At 35.9% G+C, this 26,487-nt stretch overlaps 1 pseudogene across 1 annotated transcript in view; it reads right to left on the minus strand.

The window, feature by feature from the left end:
• Positions 1 to 6,495: 6,495 nt before the first annotated feature.
• The window catches only part of LOC308501493 (peptidyl-prolyl cis-trans isomerase D-like), a 121,971-nt pseudogene continuing 101,979 nt past the window's right edge, over positions 6,496 to 26,487 (minus strand). The window contains exon 2 of the transcript in view: positions 6,496 to 7,607. The product of the transcript in view is annotated as a peptidyl-prolyl cis-trans isomerase D-like (transcript). The remainder of the gene's footprint in view (positions 7,608 to 26,487) is intronic.

Here is a 26,487-nt window from a genome sequence, read left to right on the forward strand (position 1 = left end):
TTGCCCACAAAGGGCTTTCAATTGGCAGAAAGAGGAAGAAATATTAAGAATAGGTAATCACAATGTAATGTGAAGATAGAAAAGAAAAATGGGGATATACGTAATTCCCATAAAGATGATAAAAACTAAAAACTTTTAGTCAAACTTTGGATTGACTGACTCTATTTATTAAATGTACTGATTGATTAGGCAAATTGAATTGACCATCTGTTTCAGTATTATAACACAGCATGACAGTTTTCTAAGTAAAGGTAGCTGTAGTGGAGAGAAGGCAGAGTAAAGAACGCAGCAGGAATAAGGGTGTTAAAAGAGTCCAAAAAGATCAGGCTCCATCCTTCCTGTAAAGCAAAATAGCAAATGTGAGTTCTCTTCTCTATGCTTTCTCCTTCTCTGACCTCACCTAGAGTAGAAATTTGCAAATTAAAAAATTGGTAATGGGTTATGGGGAAAACAGTCCAAACAAACAAAAAATCTGAATTAAAGAAGTTTTAATTACAGTTTTACTACATTTAAGCATATAAAATAACCAAGTTATTTTATAGGCACCAGGGAGGATATATATCTTGAAAGCAGGAACTACATATAATCACACACACACACACACACACACACATATATAATCATAGTGTGTATATATATGTATATACACATATATGTATGCATATGTACATACACATACATGTATGTATATGTACACATACATATATAAATATACATAATTCCCTGCTTTCAAGATGCTCAAAATCTAGCGAAGAAAATAACACAGCCTCTGCAATTGTGTCTAGCTTATCTCTGCCTCTATTCTCGCTGCCTTCCAATCTATCCAGGAACCTGGATGATCTTTCTAAAAGCCATCTGATCAAGACCCTCCTCTGCTTAAAAGCCCGCTTTGCTGTTAGGATAAAATGCAAATTGCTGAGCATCGTACAAGGCCACCATAATCTAGTCCCTGTTATTTCTGCAGTTTCATCCTTTGTCATTACCTCTCCATCCTCCTCTTGCTCCCCTCCTTCCCTCCTCCTGGACCCTACCCTCCCAGCCACACTGAGTGACATACATTTCCTTAAAAGTGCCTGGCTTTGTTTATGTGTCTCTCTCTGCCTGGAATACCTTTCCTTCTATTCTACCTGATAAACGTCCATGGCACAGGGTATCCCAAGCATCGCCTCTTCTATGGAAGCTTTCTCTGACACACACACACACACACACACACACACACACACACACACACACACTGCCTCTTCATTCTCCATAGTATCGCCAAACTGCTCCACGACTGAGTCATACTATCGTGTACCACGCTGTCGTGTGTGCTGTCCAGATCCCCACTTCACAACTGAGGCACAGAGTCTCAGTGGAAAACCTTCAGGGAAATTTTCCTTGCCTGAAATTACCCTGTTTTTCCCAAGGCAACTCAATTTCCATGATTAGTCAGTGAAAAGGGTAGGATACAAAAGTGCCCTTGCTGCAAAGTGAGACAGCTGTGAAGTGTCACCCCTGCTCCAGGGCTCCTGGGAGGACCATATGGTAACAGTTTGACTCCTTCCTCTTCCCGATCCTCTTCGGTTCACGTCCCATAGGCGTTGACCAATGCAATCCCCAATAAACCTCATCTCAGAGTGTGTTTCCCTGGGATGCTAAGCTAAGACACTCTGTTTTACACTTACGTTTTTAGAGCTATTTTCACAAACCATCTGTAAACATTTTAAGGTGTGGTCTGTGTGCACTGCTGTGTCCCTCGGTACAGCCTGTCAATAAAGGCATGCAAAATAATGAATAAACAATATATGAACCAAGTTATATGAAGTTTGTTCCTGGTCAAGACTTCATGATATCTCCAATAATAATCTCCCCTCTTCTACACTCAAAAAATCTTTACATTTTAACAGACTCATGACCACCCAGAACGAAACCTACATTTCTCAGCTACCCTTATACCTAGCTATGGCCACATGACTAATTATTGGTCAGGGGGATATAAGCAAAAGTGATACGTGCAACTTTTGCAACATACCCTTAAAACAGATAAATGTGCCCTCCTTTGTCCCTGCTCTGCCCTCCCACTGGCTGTGATGTGGATGTAATGATTTATAATGGTTTGGACCTTCTTTGACCCTTTGCACCAGGCCAACCAACACCTTGGGATGGAACAGCCTGGGTCCAATATCAAGGAGCGTTAGGCTCAGTCTGTTAAATGAAAGAGATATCAATTTCAATTTTAAGGCCTCAGATCTTAGAGTCTATATTATAGCACCCTATAACATTAACATAAACAACGGTAGAATGCTAATTTGCCTAAAGATCAATTTGTTAAATGCCAATTTGTCAAATTTACCACATGTATCTATTAACCAAGAACTTTTTCTTTTACATGTTTATAAAGTTGTCATAAGTTTATGGTCCTACAATAAAATAAAATACTACAAGACTCTAAGCTCCTCAGACTCTCCTCTGTCTCCATCCCTTCCCTGTCTGTCTGCTCATTAGTCTCCCCACTCTCCAGAATAGACAGCTGAGGTTGTGCCTGACCTACTCGTCTTCTTCCTTCAATAGAGGGTTGCTATCTTTGCCCTGGCTCATTTCAGCTGCAGTAGTGTGGTGGTGGGGCAGAGACAATCTCAACATTCCTTTAAAAACTGTTGTGAAGAAAAAAGGAAAACTCATCAATACCTAACAGAAATTATCAAAATCTGCTAAAAATTATTAAAAGCATTACTATGCTATCCAATATAAACTTTTATAAATTTTATAAATATTTCAAAGAAACACAAGCATTTAGTAAAAGATAAATTAGGAACTTGTTTTAGGCCATATTTAGGCCAGGAGCAGAAACCTTATCTTCAAAGCCATCTTGTCTTGATCCTGTCTTGCTTTATCTCCTAGGGGCCTGTGATCAGCGGGCCTGGGCAGGCCTGGGAGGTCTGGACGGCCACCTGGGGCAGGGTGTGGAGCCAGAGGGCTTGGTCATGCCCTGAAACTCTTTGTCAACGAAACCCTCTGTGAAGCATTGAAGGGGGAACAGCTCGTTTACCCCCTTCCTATAAAACTCCATACCCCTCTTTGCTTGGGGAGGCTATGATCGTTTCCCTCTGCTCTAGCCTGACCTCCTGCAGCTCAAACATGCCAAATAAATTCTAATAGACCAATCTTGGTCTTCTGCAACTCATTCCTCTGGTTGTGCCTAACAACTTGATCATTTGATTCTTTAGTGAACAGCAATTCAAATAATTGATTTCAGTTACTTAGACTGGGATTTCTCTTTCTGGAAATTATGTATTGGCTTATTTCAAATCTACCTTACAGCCGAAAACAAAGAGAAAATATGCACATCCCAGTTTTGCAAAACTCTACTTGAGGGTATCAGTAATGCAAGCTCAAGAGAAGGAAAGTACAAAGAGTTAGCGTGGAATTTGAATTGCTGTTCCTCTTGAAGCATTTGCTGATATAAAACCTGCAGCTGAGGATCTGAAGCGACAAAAATTGAAATTCAGGACCCACCAAGGAGGAGGAGGGGGGTCTTGTATAACAGCTAAAGTTTTCAAGCAGGTCATTGAAAGCATATACTTTAGAAGTAGAGGTAAAGTAGACCTGATCAGTCCTTCCTAAGACTGAAGACCAGTGGCTATTCAAATCAGTCCTTGACTAAATTGAAGAGCTCTGCCCCTGCTCTACGTGCTTCTCAGAAGTAAAGTAAATTCTCTCTGAAAAAGAACATTATCCACAGCTTCAAATTATCTCTATAATTCTTCATAAATAAAGCTGTTATAGTGAAATTGTATCACTTAAAATTCATATACCTAAAGCAGGGGTGTCCAAACATTTTTCAACATTTTCTACCAAGTGCCATATGCGGTAAAATACACAAACAGCTAGGCCACTCACTCAAGGTGAAGTACGTATTGCCTCACCTGGTTTATTTAAGTAAACTAAATATACTTTTGGAATTTGCTGCGGGCCAATTAACAATGGATTGCAGACCACAGTTGGCCCAAGGGCCGCAGTTTTGACACCCCTGGCCTAAAGGCAAACTCCCAGTAGTACATAATATGACTGTCTTAGGAGACATGGCCTTTAAAAAAGTAATTAAGTTAAAATAAGGCCATTAAGGTGAAACCTAATCCAATCTGACTGGTGTCCTTATAAGAAAATGAGATTAAGACACAGAGAGACACCAGGGATACACAGAGCAAAGACCATGTGAGGACACAGTGAGATGGCAGCTATGAGCATCTCAATGCCAAGGAAAGAGGTCTCATGAGAAACCAAACCTCATACCACCTTGATCTCAGATTTCTAGACTCCAGAACTGTGAGAACATAAATTTCTGTTATTTAAGCCACCCAGTCTGTAGTAGTTTGTTATGATAACACTAGCAATCTAGTACAACTACCTAGAAGTTAATTTTTAATAAGAAAAAAAAGGAACTGACCACAAACTAAGGGGGAAAAAAAACACAGAGCAGACCCATGGGAGATCCAAATATTAGAATTAGAAAATATTTTGAAATAGTTGTTATTCGTATGTTCAAAAAGTGAAAAGAGTAGAAATAAAAGAATAGACATCCTAGAAATTTTAAAAAGGCAACAGTTGAAATTAAGATGAGTTTAACAGCACAGGAGACACAGGTAAGGAGAAAATTTGTGGATGGAACATTAACCAGAAGAAAATTTCCAGATTGATGCAAAGAGAGACATAAGGAATAGTGTAAACGTATAACATACATGTAATTGGAGCTCCAAGAAGAGACAAGGAGAAAGAACTGAGCAGAACCAATATTTAAAGAGACAATGGCTGATAATTTTCCAAAATTAATAAATGACATCAAACCATACAGTCAAGAATCTCTGCAAATGAGATGAGAGTGATCTCAAAGATGAGAGTGATCAACTATGTAAAATGCCCCCAAGTAAGTCAAGAAAGATGAGAATTAAAAAATGACTATTGGATTTAGCAACAGGGGTCACTGGTAACCTTGACAAGAGCAGTTTGGATGAACTGATGAAAGTTAAAGCATGACTGAAGTGTGTTCAAAACAGAGAAAGACAACAGGCATCAGATACTACAAGTACAGACAACTATCTGAAGCAGTCTTTCGCTAAAGGAGAATGGGAGATTGAGACAATGGCCAAAACAGAAGTGGGATCAAGAGAGGTGCCTTTTTGTTTGTTTTGTTTTTTAAGGAGGATGGGAAAAAGAAAAAAAAAAAAAACAGCCAGTCTCTGTGATACTGGAAATCATCCAGTGAAGAGAAAAAGGAAAATTTCTTAAGTGATGCCTTAAGAAGGTAGAAAGAGATAAAAACGCATGTGCAAGGGGAGACATTAGCTTTAGATAGGAGCATGGACATTTTATACACAGTAATAATATAGAAGACACAGACTCCGTATGTACAGATGTGCATAGCTGGATGGATGCAATGGAAGCTCAGGGATGTTCCCTGCATAACGCTTCTATTTTCTTAGTAATATAGAAAGTAAGGTCATTACCTAAGTGTCAGGATGGAGGAGGAAATGTTTGAAGTTTGAAGAAAGAGGAGAAATAATGAAATAATTGTCTAGGGGAGTGGAAGAGAGTAGACTAAAGAAATAGGGTGTTATTGCTGAGCAGCACTGAAACTTCCAAATAAAGTCAGCCTGCAAAGTATAAAGGGAGTAATACTAAGCTAGCTAAGGTAAGAGAAAGGAAAGGACAGAGGGCGGGAGAGAGGGAAGGAGGGAAGAATGTAAACTTGTAAACTACTTCCACCTATTTAGACTCAGGATCTTGCTTGGGGTCTCTTCAGAGACTTGTCTCATAAATCCATGCCTATGATCATATTTCTTTTGCCTAAAGTAGCCTTTCTTCTTTTTTTCCTGGCAGAACTCGTTTTCATTCTCTGTGGCTTCCCCTGACCCACAGAAAATCTTTGTGTTTTTCCATCCTTTGTGCCACCATTGTCCTTAGTACATACTTCTATTACTGTATTGAGCACAATGTGATATTTTTAATGTTAGTCTTCCTACTGAACTATGCGCTCCCTTAGGGCAAAGACTATCTGAAGCATCTCTGTCTTCTTACCTAACACCCTGTCTAGGTATTCAATAACTGTTTATACTGGGAACTGAATGGACATTTTCTTATCTTTAAGGAGAGTATCAGAACATTCCTGAATCTTTTTTCTAACAAGGAAAATTAAAACCTGCACACAAAAAAAAGTTTTTTAAGCTTTCATCTGTTTATTCAATAAGATGTGTCTTTAGGAGTTTAAAAATAGGTTGGACCCCATTATTCTTTGTGAATAATGCACATCACCATGAAAAAAATCAACTTCACTATATTTTATAACACTTTTATTAAGAGTGAACCCATATCAGTATTCCTAAACTATAAACCATGAGGAACTGAAGTATCAAAGGATACACATTAGGGACTATATGTAGTAGATTAAACCCCTTAAATTTCCTTATTGCCTTTATACAATCAATGTATAATATTTAAGCAAAATTGAATTCCTTATTAAGCAAAGATGTTTGCATACACTGCCTTCTCTTTACCTTTCTGTGCCTTTTTTTAAACTCAACTTTCAGCAATTCTGCCTGGATAGCTTTATCTGCCAGTGCTATCTCCTGAGCTTTCTTAAGATCAGCTAATGCTTGATTGTGTTCCTTTAATCCTTGCCATCCTTGAGCTCTATAGTTCAGTGGTATTTGATGGGTCTATTTCAAGAGCCTCCAAACAACTGTCAGTTGCTCCCTGCCAATTTGACGTCTTCAGTTTACGAATACCAACATTAAGCATGCAGCTTAAAAGCTACAGATTGCAGTTTCAATATACCTGCTTTCTCCGTAATACCCTTTGAACCATCTACATATCCTCAAACTTCTGTATATTTTTAGTGGTCATCGCTCAGTTCTGGGATTTGAAAAATGTATTTCTAGTGTTTTCTAAATCTCCTGTTATTAACATTTCATATGTATCTTTTAAATCTATATCTACATCCTCGGGGAAATCTGGACGACTGTCACCAAAACCATCTTTTGGGAATATTCCCCAATCATGCCCTTTCCTTCAATTCTCCGCATTCTGCAGTAATGCAAAACTTGGCCAGTTTTTCACCTTTCACTTTTACACTTTCCAGAATTCTTCCCACACCAATTCCTTTAAATACTGGCCAAGTACCACACATTTCCCATTCGAGTGAGGAGTTGGAAGTGTTGTGATAAAAAAAACCTGAGAACCATTTGCATTTCAGACTTCATTTACCATGCTCAATAAATCCTCCTGGTCATGCTTATAATAGAAAATTTGATGTTCAAATTTTTCATCATAAATACTTTCTCCACCTGTCCCATTCTGATTTGAGAAGTCTCCATCCTGAACCATAAATTTCTTAATAATTCAATGGAACAACCATCCTTTGAAACAAAGAGGTTTCCCAGTGGTGGCTCCAATGCCTTTTTCTCCTCAAATATAATGCACGAAAATTTTCTGCAGTTTTGGGTACAATATCTGCAAACAATTCTAAGACTTCAACCAACTCACTCACCTCCCATGTCCACATCAAAGAAGACTTGTGTGTTACTGGGGTTGGAGGGGTAAGCTTGGGGGTACGGATGTGACAGTTTGACCTGCAGATGTACTTGGAAGCAGGCTCAGAGCACCTCATGGTTGCCAGGCAGCTGAAATCCCAGAGCAGCTCTCTGAGCGAAGACCTGGTGGCCAAAATCTGCACAAATTTTTAACAAAATATTGTTAACATGGTCTGTGTAATTTTCTACAACTGTTATATGAAAAGCAGCATTGTACATTTCCTTTCTCTTTATTCATCTCTACTAGTTTGTTGCAATGCCCAATAAAATCTACATTAGAAATCCACTCTTTCAAGTACATAAAATATAAATAAGGAATATCCTAATCTTTTTAAGAGGAAAAGTAACAGTTAAATATAAGCAACCTTTTCTAACGTGTACCTATTGAATTGTCCTCCAGCCCCTGTTTCTGCTCAGCCTCCTCCCTCACATCCACCCAGCCCCATTTCCATGGGGAAAAGAATGGCTCCCAATAATCATGCTTGTACATATGACTCCCATCTACTGGCCACAACAGACTAGAGTGAAAGTAAATATCTTAACCAAGTTGGGCTAGTAAGAGTTCTGCCTCTAAAATTTGGAATGTGGAGCAAAAGAAAAATTTAGCCTCTCTTCTGGTGGCTGAACTTGTTACAAGTAAATTCAGAAACTAGGAATTTACATGTTCTTCAATGTAAACCAAAAAAGTAGAAGAAATCTGTCTAGAGGAGAGAAAACTGATACAGACTCATCTAGGGTAGTTAATGAGAGACCCAGACAGAGTCTGATAGTATACCAACACCTGGTTCCAGATGTCACTACTACTCAATCCTTGGGCGCCATGAGATATCTATGTATCCTCTTTCTGCTTTAACTGAGCTCAAATGGAATTCTGTTGCTTGTACCAAAAGAGTCATAAGAGAAATTTATGAGAAACTGTCCAATTAAAGCCTAATGTCATGCTTCAACAAAGTAATGTGAGCAATTATCATTAAATAATGGAAGACATTTCCAACACTCCGCTCCGCAGCGTAGTGCTGGCTATCCACAAGGTAAACTGTGATGAGAGAATGGTTTTCGGACCCCACAGTGGTGAATTTAAATAAATCTGTGTGGCTGAGACTGTAAGGAGTAGGCACAGCCACAGAACACTGGGCACCTGGAGAGAAGCTAAGAGTTACAAAGGAGGAATAGGTTTGCTGGAGTGGAAGAAGAGTAGGGTTGACATTTGCCTACTTTGCAATTCACAACATTAAATCAAGGATACTATTATTGAGATATATTCAAGAAAAACAATGAAATAAAAAAAGGGGAGCAAGAGGAAGAAGAGTAGAAGGAGGAAGAGAAGAGGAGAGGGAGAATAGAAGGAGAGAGGGAAAGGAAAAGAATAATGACGGAACAAATGAGATAAACTCTCAAGTTCTCTTCAAATTTCAAGAGGAAATGAGCTATGAATGGAGAGAAGCCAATTCTTGAATATAACAGTTCAACTGTAATAAGAGTATTGCTGCATATTTTTAAAATCAAGCAAACAACATGCCTGTTAAATTACTGGGTTTTCAAACTCCAGCAATTCACTGAAAAACGAAAATTTGATCTCCCTTGAATTTCTCATAATTGGATTTTTTTCTTTAGTAAAAGAAATGAATGATCAGACATCACAATAAAAAGTTTCTAAGTAATGGGCTAACTTCAGAACACTTTGGGTTTGGTGATTATTTCAAGATATTTTTCAAATGTCTGTGGCTTTACCAAACCCAAAACATGTTCTGTGTTTTACCAAACCCCAAATAAGTTTTGCCAAGTTCTTTTTTTACATTTAATTTTTTAAGTCATGTGTATTTTATGTGAAATTTAATTCATATGTTTCTGATTTTATACACAAATAATCAAAATTGTTTTGTAAGAACTATTTGATGTTTACAAACACATTTCACAAACTATGAAAAGTATTTTAATAATCTTTTAAAGCCTTTTTTCCTAGAAATGGGCAATTTTTTTTCCTTGAATTTAGTTAATGCTTCTCCTTTTTCCCCAAACTTAGACCCCAAAAGTAATTAAAATATAAAAGGCTAGATTTTTTTGTTTGTTTGTTTTAATTACAAATGAAGAAAGTTCCATGTTTTTCTGAATAACACAAAGATAGAAAGCTGGGGAGATTTTCTTACTAATCCCTTACTCCTTTTTGCTATTCTTTCATTTCTTTTTTTCTACACTTTATTAACAAAAAAAATATTATGTATGTTTAATGGGAAAATTTAGTGCAAAGAATTTAATCTCCTAAAAAAGTGGCAACTTCAGTAAAGTCTGTGTAGAATAGGCAAAGATGAACAATAGTTACGTAAAGAAGTAACAGCACAGTACCATATTATCACCGATAATGCTAACACCAAAAAGACACTAGGCAAAATTGACAAAAAGCCATCATTGATGGTCAGTTCTCTAAAATAAGATGTAATCAAGGGATCTAATTAAAATATTCTTATGCCTCCTTTACCATTCGCTCTTTCACCTGTCTCTCTCTGTCTCTCTGTCTCTGTCTCTCTATCTGTCTCTCTGTCTCTCTGTCTCTCTCTCTCTCTCAAACACATACACACAAACACTTTTAAAATGAGACCTTAAAATTTAACATTTGAAATCACAATATAATCCTTTTTATCTTTTCTTCTGAATAACCTGGAAGAACTATGCAAACTGTCTTCATTAGTTTGAAGAGGTTTTTGCCTCTCTGTAATAAAAATACCAACAATAATAAAATTTGTCTATTTAATTAGAAGATCTAATTTTATATAATTATTTATATTCCTACATTAATAGTTTACCCCTTTAATATTCTCTTCCTCTGTGAGAATTCTTCCTATTCCTACATTACTAGAGCTTACCTCCTTAACCTTCTATCCCTTTGCCTAAGTATTTCATTCATTTTTTAAAAATAGCATTTATTAGACACTTACTATATGTCAGGCATTCTACTACATTCTAGGGATACAGATGTGGCCAAAACTGACAAAAAATCTGTCCTTTTGGTCTATGCTCCAAAATATTATCATAAAATTAACTAGACAGAAAGGATGATAGTAGTAGTTATACAACTTACAATTAAATGTTTTGTTTAAGGATATGATTAAGTGGATTAACTATGGCCACATTGACACTTTTATAATCAAAAGTATTTCATTCTTAAGTTGTTTACAGTTTTACCTGATACTTGAGCACCTTTCGTAATGTTTGCATCAAAAAATATGAATAAATATTAGGACTAAAAGCCACAGCCCTGACATCTCTATGAATATTAAGTTTCTGCTTATATAGCATATCATTCTGTTAGATCAAGAAACTATTTAAAGGATTCCACCCACGAAGGCTTAGAGAAATTAAATTATCATCACAAGAACACAAAATTCTCAAATAAGTGTCACATTTATTTCATTACACAAAGTTTCGGATATCAAATTTCCTCAAACTGATTTTCTATATGTGGATGTAGAAACACCTTGCCATTGGGAAAACACAGCTTGCCTGCAGCGCTCAGCTTACAAGAAGGAAATTAAGAAATTTGCAAAACATTGTATTTCAAGAGTAAAAGAGGCATAAAAATACATGCCTCCCAGTAACCACAAATTATTACTCAGAATAGACTTTAACAATAATACACTTTTTGTTTGGAATTTCTGGCCTGAGATCCCGCCTAGTACATGTGTTGTAGACAATCATCTAGCAAATGCACTATTTTGTAGTCATTCAGTGTGGCAGGAGTGAGGGCTGTCGGGTCAATGCAGATTAGAACACAACCTTGATTATTTTCTAGTTGTGTGACATTGGCTGGGTCACTTTAACCTTGTTGAGATTTAAAGGTTGTTATCAAAATTTAATGAACCAGATACTACCTATTTTATTTCATTTAATCATCACAACAATCCTGTAATAATTCAATAAGTAACATCCTGTAATAATTTAATAGATATTTTAGAGTTAAAGAAATAATTTAAATAAAATGTCTGCCATAGTACTTGGCACATAGTGAACACTCATAAATTAAGTCCCTTCCCTACTGCGTGAGAGTACATAAAGTCTCTTGTATGCAGAAGGAGAGCAAAATGTATATTCAGCTGTTTAGTTACTTAATATTGTCTTAGGCTTAATAAACACTGTTCATCCTTTTTAGAATCAGTTTGCATGACTAATAGATGGCCGTAAAAAGTAGGTCCCTAACCTACTGCTCGGTCCATCCTTTCACAAGACAGAAACAGCGAGGCTTATAGTAAAGACTAAAGACAAATGAGTTTAGTCATCTCACCTTCCAGTAGATTCCTTTCTTTCTTTTGGTGTCTCTTCAGGGAAAAAGAAGGGCCAATTCTCCTCTTCCTTCCATTTCCCCATTTTATTTCATTTTTGTCATATATTTTTATTTCTACATGTGCTATAAATCCCATAATAATTTATTCCTTCTACTTTAAACAGTCAGTTAGCTATTAAAACCTAACACAAGTTAGTTGCTTACAGTTACGCACATATTTTTCATTTTCTATGCCTTTCATTCCATCCTATGGATCAGTATTATTCTCAGTGGCTAAAACAGGGAAACAACAAAAGTGTCATTTCACAGGTGAATGAATAAAGATGTGATTCATATATACAATGGAATACTGCTTAGCGATAAGAAAAAATGAAATACTGACATTTGTGAGAACATAGAGGGGTCAGTCCTGAGAATGTCATGCAAAGTGAAATAAGTAAACAGAAAAAATCGAGAACAATATGATTTTACTCATATGTGGGTTATAAAACTGAAAGCAACAATCAAACAAACAAAAACTCACAAATACTGAATAGTACAGTGGTTATCAGAGAAAAGGGGGGAGAGGTAGAAAGGGTAAAGAAACTCAAATATATGGTAACAGAAGGATATTTGACTTTGGGTAGTAAAAACACAACACATTGTACAGACGATGTATTGCAGAACTGTACACTTGAAACTGTGTAACATTATTAACTAATGTCACCCCAATAAATTTTTATGAGTTAAAAATACATAAATAAATGCAGTCTAAAGGGAAACATATGGCTTATGATACTCTATATGACTTTACTTATATATGTATTATACATGTTAAAATGTATATAATATGTAATGTATATCCTTATATGTATATCTATCTATATATATATATGTAAACTCAAGAAGGGTCAATTCTTAAGAGTGACATCTTCCATAAAGAAAGGTGAGTGGGTGGATTTCCGGTCAAGACAGTGGAGTAGGTGAACACTGTGCTTGTCTCTTCTCATGACTACATCCAAATGACAACTGAACTACAGAACAACATTGAGAATTTCCTGAAATCTAGCTGAACTGAAGTCCAACAAGTAAGGACATACAGAAGACACCTCATGACTGGTAGGAGGAGTAGAGACATGGAACAGGTTGGTACCAAACCTATGTGAGACCATTCAACATCAGGAGAGATATCTTGGCTGCCAGGGTGCTCCCAGAGTGATGGGTCCCAGACCCCACCAGGCTCACCAGCCCAGTATGCCAATGACAGGAAGAATAGGCCCCATAACTTCTGGTTGTGAAAACCAGCAGAGATTGTGGCTAGGTGAGACAGAGGATGACTAGAGTTCCAGGGGTTCCTCTTAAAAGGCCAACACATAGACTTACTCGCTGACAGACTCACTCACTATGAGCTCCAGCTCTAGGGCAGCAGCTTGAAAAATACCAAGTACATACAGGGCAGAACTGAGTTGTCTGGCTTCAGAGAGAGCAGGAGGCACAGCTTTCTCTCAGAAGAGTGCTGGCAGAATGTATTGTTTCTTTGTTGAGCCTTCCCTGTTCCCAGAGTGCAGATACAGGTGGCTGCCATATCTGGGTTTCTATCAACCTGGCTCACACCATTTGCCTGCCCTACCTCATGATTCCCTGAAACCCCAACCCACCCAACTTTTGGGTACGCCCAAGCCACTTCTAGTAGCTTTTCCAGGCAAACAGCCTATCTTGGCTCCTGCTGCGTACTTTACTAAAATCTCTCAAAGGTTCACAAAACCCAAATAAGCAGCATCTGATTTCCACATGTCTTATATGTCTTGTTGAGTAGCCCCAAGTTTGGCACTAGTGGCAGCTGGCCTCAGTTCTCAGCTTGGCTTCTTGAAGCACCTCCAAGCCTAAAACAAGTGACGACCATCTGCGGATTGCTTTGTGGCTCATGCCAGGTGGCTCTGGGCAGGGTACACGCTGTGGCTGAACTTGTCCTAAGGCTGGGCCCCTCCCAGGAGGCCCTGAGGCTGGCATGCCCAGTGGCCAGCTTCAGAAGAAGTGGGAGCATCACCCTGCCACCCCCAAAGACAACACACCCAAAAAACAGACTTGGCAGGCACCAGAGCTCCATTAAAGCAAATCCTGCTCTGCATGGTTAGCCCCTGCACCACAACTCCTCCACAGCAGTCATGGCCAGTCCTCACAACCAATGAGGGTCAATACCTCCTATTGACCTGCAAAGATCAACAAAGACTCAAGAACAACAGGAGGGCATATGCAACCCACACAAGGACACACGTGAAGTACACAGCTCAGGTGACCGGGAAGACTGGGCCACTGAGCCACACAGGACACCTACCACATAAGGCTGCTCTACTAACACTGGGAGACATAGCAGCTCTACCTAATACATAGAAGCAAATACAGGGAGGCAGCCAAAATGGGGAGACAAAGAAACATGTCCGAAATAAAAGAGGAGAACAAAGTTCCACAAAAAGAACTAAACAAAATGGAGACAGGCAATCTACCACATGCAGAGTTCTAAACACTGGTTCAGTGAGCTCCTGGAGAATTTCAATAAAGAGATAGAAAACATAAAAATGGAGATACAAAACATAAGAAAAAACTAGTCAGAAATAAAGAATACAATAATGGAAATAAAGCATACATAAGAGGGAATTTAAGTAGATTAGATGAAGCAGAGGATAGGATCAGCAATTTGGAAGATAAGGTAGCAGAAAACACCCAATCAAAACAGCAAAAAGAGAAAAAAAGAAGGGTTTAAGGGGCCTCTGGGACAACATCAAGTATACCAACATTTGTATCATAGAGGTGCCAGAAGGGGAAGAGAGACAGCAAAAAATTGAAAACTTATTTGAAGAAATAATGACAGAAAACTTCCCTAACCTGGCAAAGAAAACAGACATAACAAGCAAGTACAGGGAGTCCCAAACAAGATGAATCCCAAAAGGCCCATACCAAGGCACATCTTAATTAAAATGTCAAAGCTTAAAAACAAAGACAGAATCTTAAAAGCAGCAAGAGAAAAGCAGATAGTTACCTACAAGGGAGCTCCCTTAAGACTGTCAGCTGATTTCTCAACAGGAACTTTGCAGGGCAGAAGGGATTGGTATGAAATATTGAAAGTGATGAAAAGAAAGGACTAAAACCAAGATACTCTACCCAGAAGGCTATCATTTACAAAGGACAGATAAAGAACTTGCCAGACAAAAAAAGGTAAAGAAGTTCATCACCACCAAACCAGTATTACAAGGAAAGTTAGGGGTACTTCTTTAAGATAGAAAATAAAGGTCAAAAATATGAATAATAAAATGGTAATAACTACATATCAACAATTACTTTAAATATAAATGGATTAAATGCTCCAATCAAAAGACATAGGGTGGCTGAATGGATAAGAAAACAAGACCCTTACAGATATTGCCCACAAGAAATTCACTTCAGATCAAAAGACACACTCAGACTGAAAGTAAAGGTATGGAGAAAAATATTTCATGAAAATAGAAACAAACAAAAAAAAGTAGCAACACTTATGCAAGAGAAAATAGACTTTAAAACAAATGCTATAACAAGAGACAAAGAAGGACCCAGTAATATCATTTTTGAGAATTTTTTCAAAGAAACCCAACATGATACTTCGAGGGACGTGTGCATCCATAAGTTTATTGCAGCATTGTTTACAATGACCAAGATGTGGAGGCTACCTGACTGTCCATTGATGGATGAATGGATAAAGAGGAGATGGTACATGTATACAATAAAATATTGGTCAGACATAAAAAAGAATGAGATCTTGCCATCTGTATCTACAAAATGGACCTAGAGGATATTGTGCTGAGTAAAGTAAGTCAGATAGAGAAAAATGGACATAATGTGATTTTGCTTATAGGTGGAATCTAAAGAACCAACCAACCAAACAAACAAAACAGAAACAAACTCACAGATACAGAGAATATTTTGAAGGTCACCAGATGGGAGGAGGGTTGGTGCACTGGGAAGAAATTAAGGTATACAAATTGGTGTTAGAAAGTAGTCATGTGGATATAGAGTATTGCATAAGGAATATAGTCAATAATATGTTAATATCTACACATAGTACCAGGTGGGTACTAGACTATTTGGGGGATCATTTCTTAAATTATGTAAATGTCTAACCACTATGCTGTACACCTAAAATTAATATAAAATAATATTCAATGTCAATTGTAATTGAAAAATTAAGAAAGGGGGGAAAAGGTGAAGGGGAATAAAAGGTTCAAATTTCCAGGTTTAAAACAAGTCATGGGGATGTAATGTAGAGCACAGGGAATACAGTCAGTAATATTGTGATATTGTGGTATGGTACCAGATGGTTGCTGGACTTATCATGGTGATCATTCCTTTAGGTATGTAAATGCATAACTATGATGTACACCTGAAACTAATATATATTAGCTATATTTTTAAATAAAATATTAAAAATAAATAAATTTTATTGTTCCTCTTTTTTAAGCATTACAAAGGATCAGACATTGAAGAGAGAAATTAAAGAAGAGACAAATAAATGGAAACATATACCATGCTCATGGATAGGAGGAATTAATATAGTTACAATGCCCATACTACCCAAAGCAATAAATAGATCAATAAAATCCTTATGAAAATACCAATGACATTTTTCACAGAACTAGAACAAATAATCCTAAAATTTATATTAAACAATAAAAGACCTCAAATAGCCACAGCAATCCTGAGAAATAAGAACAAAGCTAGAGGGTACCATGCTACCTGACATCAAATTATATTACAAGACTATTGTAATCAAAAGAGTATGTTGTTGGCATAAAAATAGACACATAGACCAATGAAACAGAATAGAGAGCCCAGAAATAAATCCATGCCTATATAGTCATTTAATCTATCACAAAGGAATCAAGAATTCACATTGTTGTAAAGATAGTCTACCTAATAAATGGTGCTGGGAAAACTGGACAGATGGACAGATACAAGCAAAAGAAATGAAACTGGACCACCGTCTTATGGCATATACGAGAATAAACTCAAAGTGGATTATTTAAGACTTAAATGTAAGACCTGATATCATAAAACTCCTAGAAGAAAACATAGGAAATAAACTCTCAGACATTACCCTTAGTAATATTTTTACTGATATATCTACTCAGACAAGGGAAACAGAAGAAAAAATAAGCAAATGGGACTACATCAAACAAAAAAGTTTTTTCACAGCAAAGAAAACTATCAACAAAACAAAAAAACATCCTACTGAATGGGAAAATATATTTGTCAAAGATACATCTGATAAGGGGTTTAATATCCAAAATTTACAAAAAAAACTCATATAACTCAATACCAAAACAATCCAATTTTAAAATGAGCAGAGGACCTGAATAGACATTTCTCCAAAGAGGACATACAGATGGCCAAGAGACATATGAAAAGATGCCCAATGTCACTAATCAGAGAAATGCAAATAAAAACCACAATGCAAAACCACTCTTGTCAGTATAGCCATCATTAATAAATCAACAAACACGTGCTGGTGAGGGTGTGGAAAAAATAGAGCCCTTGTGTACTGTAGGTGGGATGCAAATTGATGCAGCCACTATGGAAATCAGTATGAAGTTTCCTCAAAAACTTAAAAATAGAACTGCTTTATGACCCAGCAATTGCACTCCTGGGAATTTATCCAAAGAAATCCAAAACACTTAGTCAAAAAAATATATACATCACTATGTTTACTGCAATGCTATTCACAATAGCCAAGATATGGAAATAATGGCAATGCCCATCAATAGACAAGTATATAAAGAAATCGTGGTACATTTATACAATGGAGTGTTACTCTGCCATAAAAAGAATGAAATTTTACCAATTGCAACAACATGGATGGACCTAGAGGATATTATGCTAAATACAATATATCAGCTTGAGAAAGACAAATACCATATGATCTCGCTTATACATATACAGAACCTAAAATAAATCAATCAATAAATAAATAAATAAAAATAATAAACGAACAAATAGTAGAAATAGACTCATAGGTACAGAGAACAAACTCATGGTTGCTAGATGGGATGCGGGTTAAGGGATGGGTGAGAAAGGTGAAGGGACAAGGAAGTATAAATTGGTAGTCACAAAATAGTCACAGGGCTGTCAAATACAACATAGGTACTAAAATCAATACTGTTATAAAGACTATGTAGGGTGTCAGATGGGTATTGGACTTTACAGGGGCTCACTTCATAGATTATATAAATGCCTAACCACTGTGCTATACACCTGAAACTAATATAAAATAATATTGAATGTCAAAAAAAAAGAAAGATGGTGACTACCAATTTTTTTTTGTTTTTTTGTTTGTTTTTTTTGTTTTTTTTTTTTACGTGAAGGGGAAATGCACACAATAGTTTGGTTGGTTAGTACTGAAGAAAAGTACCCAGAGAGGAGACAAAGGAATCCCTGCCCGGCCAATAAACTTGAACTTTTTTGAAGGGTACTGGGAGAACACTTATTTAATTGTTGTTCTTATTGCTTTCTTCTCCATATACCACTGAATTCTTAGTCACTGACTCACAACAAATGTGCCCACTGAAGATCTCTGAAGAATCACCATGTTAGGACAAACAGCCAGGCAACAACTCTCTTCATGTATCTCCCTGTATGCTCTGAAGTTTAAGTCCTGAGTACTGTTTCCATTCGGAGCTCCCTGACCTACAGGGACCACTTAATGGTTTCCTTATACTGCAGGGTTTTCCTCCTATAACTTCAGTACTTAATAATGCTATAACTACAATAGAGCCAAATTTTAGGGTAGATGGTTTCTCTAGTCATACTATCATATTTGTATTCTAAGTTTAAACTCATGCTTGGCAACTTATTTGTATATTTGGAAAACTTTTCTGTAAAGAGTTGTCTCAATATTTATAATTTTTTTTTTATTTCTTAAGACACATATTAACATCTAATTCATTAATATAAGGCAAGTCCTCTACCTTTATACTTACTTTATACTTGAGATTTCAAACTTGTTAATAACTTAAAAGTGAATTGTTGACAGTGAGTAAGATTTTGGCATATATTTTTAAGTTCTAACCTTTATTAAGCTTCTAAAAAGTTACTGAATTGCTAACATGTATTTATTGAAACTTAAGAAACATCATACTTCCTTTGTGCACAGCATTATGCTAGGTTCTACAAAATAATATGTTTGAGATTTAAACCAAAGTAACTGCAGCAATGTCCATGTATTACTAATACCAACAATAATAGAATCTCTACAATTCACTTAATAATATAATTGCATATAATGTAATAATTATTTCTCCCCTATGTTAATAGTTTGTAAACCCTTTAATATCCTAAAATCTTTTCTTTCCCTACTTTAGTCTGGCTATTTATTATTCTATTTTAGTTTAGCTATTTATTATTCTATCCGTGTGACTAGGATACAAATTAATTTGTTAAACTAAACAGTAAAACATAGAAACAATCTTACTTTTTTTTAAGTGGTGGCCCTATCTCCCACTTCTGTAGAATATATTGTAACTACCTAATAAGTACCTGTTTTCAGCATGCAGCCATACTATTTTCTTCAAGCAGCTGAGTAACTTGTTTTTCTGTTTAAGACTAAGTGGTCCAACAGTTTATCACCAATATGAAGCTCAGTCATAAAATTTAAATAATCTTCATAGCAGGGTCCAGCTCTCTGGCAAAAGCAAAAACCACATTAGAACTTTATCATTCACAGAAAATTTAAAATAATTCTCCAAATAAATAGCCCAAGATTGTTTTATGAGATGACTGTTAAAACTTTCTAATGTGAAAAACCAACGAATTGCTCAATTCTCCACATCACTTCATATAGACAAGGATCAATTCCTCCATCTACACAATATGTACAGTGATATTTGTTGCTCACCCACCCAGGCATAGAGTCAAAATATATGAGTTAGTGTTAAAAGCAATGAGGGACTCATATAAAAAGATAATGTAAATACCAAGTAACATCACATCATTAGAATAACGACTGCTTGAGTAAACACAGCAAATGGAAAGACCTCGAGAACCTGCCATACGATTTTATTCCCTCCCCCTAGAGCCAAATTCAGGCTGGCCCTGCTCTCCTATGCTTGGTTCCAAACATTTTATAATACCCTACAAAGTTTCATAATTTTATGGGCTAGGCTGTCTGGTGGAATTTGTTTTATAACTCTGGGCCAGACTCCTATTTTCATTTACAAAGTCTTTTCTTTCTTAATAATTGGGTGAAAGAGAGCTATAAATTTCTTTTTGCATAAATCACGTTTTTTTATTGTTGCTTATTTGAGAGAAACTATAAAACTAAGACTACATTCTATTTATTATAGAAGAATTAAAGCATACCAACTGAATAATTACAACAGGTGCCAACACCAGACTAAAGCAAAATCCTGGAAATCTAAGCATGTTTTCCCCATTGTGATGCTGGTATCCAAACAACCAGCAGGGTGTCAGCAATATTATGTGACATACAGGTCATCAGAATAATTTTCTGCTACTCAACTTCAAGGCAGATGTAGAGAGAACACTGACAAAATGAGAGATTCTCAATGCCCCTGGAGCCATCACCTAACTTCAGACATAAATATTTATTGAAATTGTCATGATTTCACTTGGCTCCTGACCAACAGAAGTTAAAGGAGTGGGAGGTGGCCTTTGGAAACAAAACAAGGCAATGATACAAATATTTATTAGCTCTTTCTTTCTACAGCTTTCGTACTGGGGATGAATACTCTCCCCACACAGATTCCTTTAAATATAAAATTCGTACATCAATACAGAGATAGACGTTAGATAGGCGGGTAGATAGACGGAGAGACAGATAGTAAGTTTGATAAGGAATGGGGGATGTCAAGGTAGTCTCAAACTAGGTCCTTACAAAATGCTTATTACAAAGAGTAATTAATCACAAAGATAGACTGGCAGACACCACCTTAATCAAATGATTAAAGTGAACATCAACAATAATGGGACAAATAGAAATCGTGATGGGATACAATGAGAAGAACCCTGCACCACTTCTGTGATATTCCTGCCAAAGACACATAAATGGAATCTAATCGATAGTAAACAAGGAAAACCTATATTGAGGACACACCACAAAAATAAATGCTCTATAATCTTCAAGGTCAGAGAAGTCAAGGAAAAAGTGAGGAACAGTTGAAGGAGGCTAAAGAGGCACACGTGGCAACTGAAGGCAATGTGAGATTTTGACCTGGATCCTTTTGCTACAAAGGACATTTTCAAGATTATTTATGAAACTTGCATGGTATTTGAGGACAAGATAATAGTCAAATATCACTTTTAATTTCCTAATTTTGATGTGCTTTTGTGTGTGTGTGTGTGTGTGTGTGTGTGTGTGTGTGTGTGTGTGTGATTCCTTCGAAGAATGCTGGCAGTAGTAAGAAATAAACTAAAGTATCCAAGGGTAATGGAATTATGAAGGCAACTTGCCCTGAAATAGTTTAGGGGGAAAAATTGTTTTGTATACTCTTCTTGCAATTTTTCTGTAAATTTGAGATTGTTTCAATGTAAAATATGTTTTTATAAATTAACACACTGATGTAAATGCACTGATGTTCAACAACTTTTAATACATAATGAAAAGACAAAAGCAGAGCTTTCAGAACAATAATTGCTGCAAGCTACCTGGCAAGTTTTATATGAAGGTTTGTGAAACAAAAATGCTTTTATTGTTTGTTGTATGGCCATTTCATTTCTGATTGGTTGCTGCCACCAGTGCTGATTCTGCCACTGCTTTTCAAGTGGAGCACATAACGTAGTAGACACTGGAACAGTAAAGTGACTCTGTCTCTAGTAAGAGTACAGTATGTTCCCATGACAACTTTGAATTCCAAGATCCACCAGCACAGCCCATATCTTTGTTTACCTACTGGCATGGGAAACCCTTCATGTCATCATGATTTCATACCCAAGCTAATTTTTTAAAACTAAAACTGGCACTCCATAAGACTCATTCAGTACCCGACAGACAGCTTGTGATATATGTGGTTTTAGGAATGTGTCATTCAAGAGGTGACAGGAACCCTACACCAAAGTGGCTGACAGGTTGATAGTCAACAGCAGTAAATACACAGCCTAAGGACGCATGTGATGTTCAGCACTGGTGACATAGAATGCAGTGTTAAAAAAAAAAATCTTGGCCTTTGTGTCTCTGGTGATGAATCATTTGAGAATTTTCACATATAAAATGTATCTAATCAATGATCTCATACAAAACCTATTTCTCAAATATAATCTAGGTCTAGGCCACAGCAAATATGAATCTATAGCTAACAGCCACACAGATATAGTGATATATCTTTTCTTGTTTTAATTAAAGTTTATTGGGGTGACAATTGTTAGTAAAGTTACATAGGTTTCAAATGTACGGTTCTTTCTTTAAATTGACTCAAAAGGCACTGCTGTTCTAGCACAAGCTCCCAGCTCCAGGAGGGAGTTTATAACACATCACAAGTAAAGGCAATCTCAGTCATTTTCAAAATTAATTATTTTTTTCCTATTGTGGTTTACATCCTCTCAAGTTTCCCCAGGCAAGGACATATATTGATCTTATTTTTATTTAAATGGTGTATACATATACTCTATATATTTACTTTGGTCTATTTTTTTCTTCCCTTAGAAACATATTACGATAGAATTATTTCTTATGTCAAGAAACATTTTTCAGAACCTGGCTGCATAGAATTCCCCTGAATAGATGTACCTATCCTATTTCCTTGTTAGTTGACAAACAGTTGACTCTATCTGAATCTCTGATTATTTTCTTTGTATAATAAAAGTTAAACCACTGAGTCAAAATGTGTGCACACATTATGGCTTTTGATAGTACTAACAAATTGCCCTCCAGCAAGGTTTTAACAATTTGTTGTCCCATGAGCCTCTTCTCCTTTCCCTTGTCAGCACTATTATATTTCAGTGAAACAAACTGAATTATTAAGGAATTAAATAATTATATCTAATTGGGTAGCCCACTCCTTGAAAAAAAAAATTTCTTTGAGATTGATGTCTTTTGAGCACCAAAGAGTTTTTTTATTTGTTTTTCAGAGAATACTATTGCCTTAAAAGGCTGGTTCTCTGCTTATCTCAAAGAATAAGCATATTCTTCTGGATGCTACCAGACTTCATAGAGATGGCTGGCTAAAGAGATGGATAGCTTTGCCCACAAAGCAAAGAAATATTTCTTGGACTTCTTTCTGAGTTCTACACCAGTCACTTCAAATATTGCAACTCACTTCCTTTTGCCAAAATCAGGTCATTCACCAACTGTTTTTAATTATCTATGGTTGAGATGATGTTTTCATTTTGCCCCCTCAATCCCCTTTTCTGAAACCTAAGTTTCCAAAACAATTACCTATTAGGCTGGAAGTCTCATGCTTTTTGCTAAGCTTGAGGGTGAAGTGAAGATTTTTTGTTTGTTTGTTTGTTTGTTTTTGGTTAGCACTTGTTTTGGAAAGTTTGTAAACCCATCTAGTTCTTTCTGAGGATCAGATAGCCAAATAAATATAGGTGCCATTTTGACAGTATAGTTATTAAAATACTGTACATTCTTGTTATTCTACTTTGTTTTGGCTTTCTGAAGTACTACTATAGAAAACACACAAGATTATTGACTCCATTCACATTATTATAAAAATAAAGGTGCAAAGACAAGATAAGGCACTTGAATTAAGCTAATTAAATATATTCAGAGAAAAGTGTACTTAAATGTATGTGAGCAAACGTCTAACTTATTTACTTGGGCTTTTCAAAATTAATCTTTCTCATATTACCAAGAAGTAGAAATTTCTCTCCTCACTATCCCATTATTATTTTTTATTTGAAATATGTTATAGTATAAAAGGTAATATAATATTAAGAAAGAGATTGTAAGTGAACTGAGGGGGAAAATCTTTATATTACTATTATTGTGTAGCCCTTTTCATTTTAATGTTTGCTGTGGTATAATGAAAACCTCAATCTAATGTTGCATAAAAAATCATTTTTGTATTTAAATTTTCTTTCTCCTACACAATATCCATTTGGAATAAGGCACATGGAATTGGAATTTTTTGTTAATTAACCTAGAAGAATGATGCCTCATGAATGGTTTTCAGCTGCTATTGCACGTTCTAAATTACGTCTGCAAAATAATTCAGTCCAGTGACACAAGGAAAAAAATAATCAAACAGTTGTATTTCTTCAGAACTCCTAGACTGAGCATGTTAAATCAGGAAGCAAACTTCACAGTTTATGAGGCTCCACAATATTCAGCTTGACTCTGTAATAACTCAAAAACAAAATCCATTTTAGTTTCAAAATGGAGCTTTTGTTCTTCTACACATCCTTTTTTTTTTTTTTAATCTTGAGTTCTCTTATCTGATACTTTTGAGATGGTATGTGGATATTTCTTTTGCCAGAGCAAATAATTTTGGGTACGTCAGGGAGAACAAGTTAATTGCTAGCTAAACTCAATATATTGATCATTAACCCCATTTCTGCATGTTGTCAGGACCAGTTCCCAGAGGAGTTGTGTCCACCAAGCTCAGACTGAGTTTTGGACACAACAGACAAGAGCATTTCTGGATGTGGTGTCAATCCCATTTCTGTCACTTGCTGACTGTGTGACCTTGTGTATGTCATTTGACTTTCATGTCTCAGCATTTTCAACTATAAAATGGAAAAAATAGCAATACTTGCCCGACAAGGTTGTTGTAAGGATTAAGAAATATAATGCATATAATCCTTTGCAGGGTTTGGGACATTATATGCACTGTAATATATTAGCTATGTTTATTATCCTTTTATTTTACTCTGTCTATAGTCCAGAAAGCATTCACAGAAAACATAGAAACTAGATTATAGTCAAAATTTAAGTTCATTGGAATGTTTCAAATTTTATCATTTCTCTTTTTTTGGTCACTCATGATATAGCTAGCTTTATAAATTTCAGCATTTCAAATACTTATATATAAGATGTAAATACGAGACTTTCATATGTATATATTTCTCACATTTTAAAAATATTTTCAAAATTTAAAACAATGACAAAATTGCATGTTTGGAAAGACTCAGAATAACTTTAAAATATAACTATTTAAAATGTTTTTGTAAAGTAAAATTATTGATGAAGAAAAAAATTATCTTGATGCTCAAAGAGATATATTTTTTCCCGTATTAAAGGCTAATTAATTTATTCAACAGAAATCTCATTTAATAAGCATTATCAAGTACCTACTATGTTAAGTACTGCTAAGTAGGTACTAAGTACCTTCTTCAAGGAACTGTGCTTGGTGATGAGCAGATGGAAGCAGATTCTGGCTTCCTCACAGAGCTCACTAACACCATTCAGATCACCTTGTTCACAGTCTTAGCACACTTGATAGGAAGGTCCTAGGATTTATCTTTTCAAACATACACCTGTTTTTAAAAATGAATAAATAAGACACTCAGATTCTATTTACAACTCTTTTTTTTCCTGGAGCTTTTCCCATATAAAACCACGATTTCTAAGGTCTGTGAGGAGAGTTGATGTAGCCTAACTTATTTTTATAAAAATCTAATGGCTGTGTCTATACAATGACAAAGTATATTATTTTTAAATTTTCAATTTCAGCTAAGCTCGTTGCTTGAAATCACATAAACTGACCCATAGAATAGTTCTGAAGATTAAATGATATAATGTTTATACAACACCTAATACAATATAAGAACACAATAAATGACAGCTATTAGTATTATTACTTACAGCTCAGGCAATAGGGAAAAGGATTCATATCCGCATTTTAGGCTGCATAGCATTAATCTTTCATCTTGTGTGGCCAGTATGCTTCACAGTGCAAATGTAACCCATGTAATAACAGCTTTCATATTATAATTGTAAATATTTTCAATTATTGAGAGGCTTTCTCTGGTCTAAATTTCTATACATTGATTTCTCATAATAATTGTGAAAGGTATATATTCATTTCATCATTTTACATAGAAAGAAACTGAGGTTCCCAAAGTGAAATAATCATGCCAAGTTGACATGGTTAGTAAGTGACAGAACCAGGATTCAAAACTAGACTTGTCTGGCTCCAGAGTCTTTCCATTTGTCAGGCTGCCTCTATCGGAAAAATTTGTTAATAAAATTGAATTTATAAAGTTGTTTTCTCTTGAGTCTAGAATTCCTAAAGACTCCAAAAAGATGTCTCCAAATAGCTCACCACTATTTCAATAAAACTATACACAACTCTTTAGTTTGATTTTGTTACGCAGAATAATTTCCCAATATCAGAAAAACTGAAGATGATTTTAGAGTACAAAAGCCTCATCTGGACAGTTTAAGGTTTGGACTGATAATATACAAATCCTTTCTCTCTCTCATTTTGTCTCTTACATAACAGAAACCAAAAGACAAAATGCAGGAATCTCAGGTAGATGTTTTCTCACTAAAGTGAACACACCCACACTACCTGGTGATACCTACAGTCTTCTCACATGGCTGAAAAGACTATGGCAACTTAGAAATCAGACCAAAATTGGGTGACAAACATGTTCTTACAGCAAATAGAAAGTATGAAATGTCTTTTATTTCAAAACGGAAATACAGTCACGGCTAAAATTGCTCGTACTTGTCAGCTT

This window comes from Rhinolophus hipposideros, assembly GCF_964194185.1.
Source record: "Rhinolophus hipposideros genome assembly, chromosome: 8".
NCBI classification, from domain to species: Eukaryota; Metazoa; Chordata; class Mammalia; order Chiroptera; family Rhinolophidae; genus Rhinolophus; species Rhinolophus hipposideros.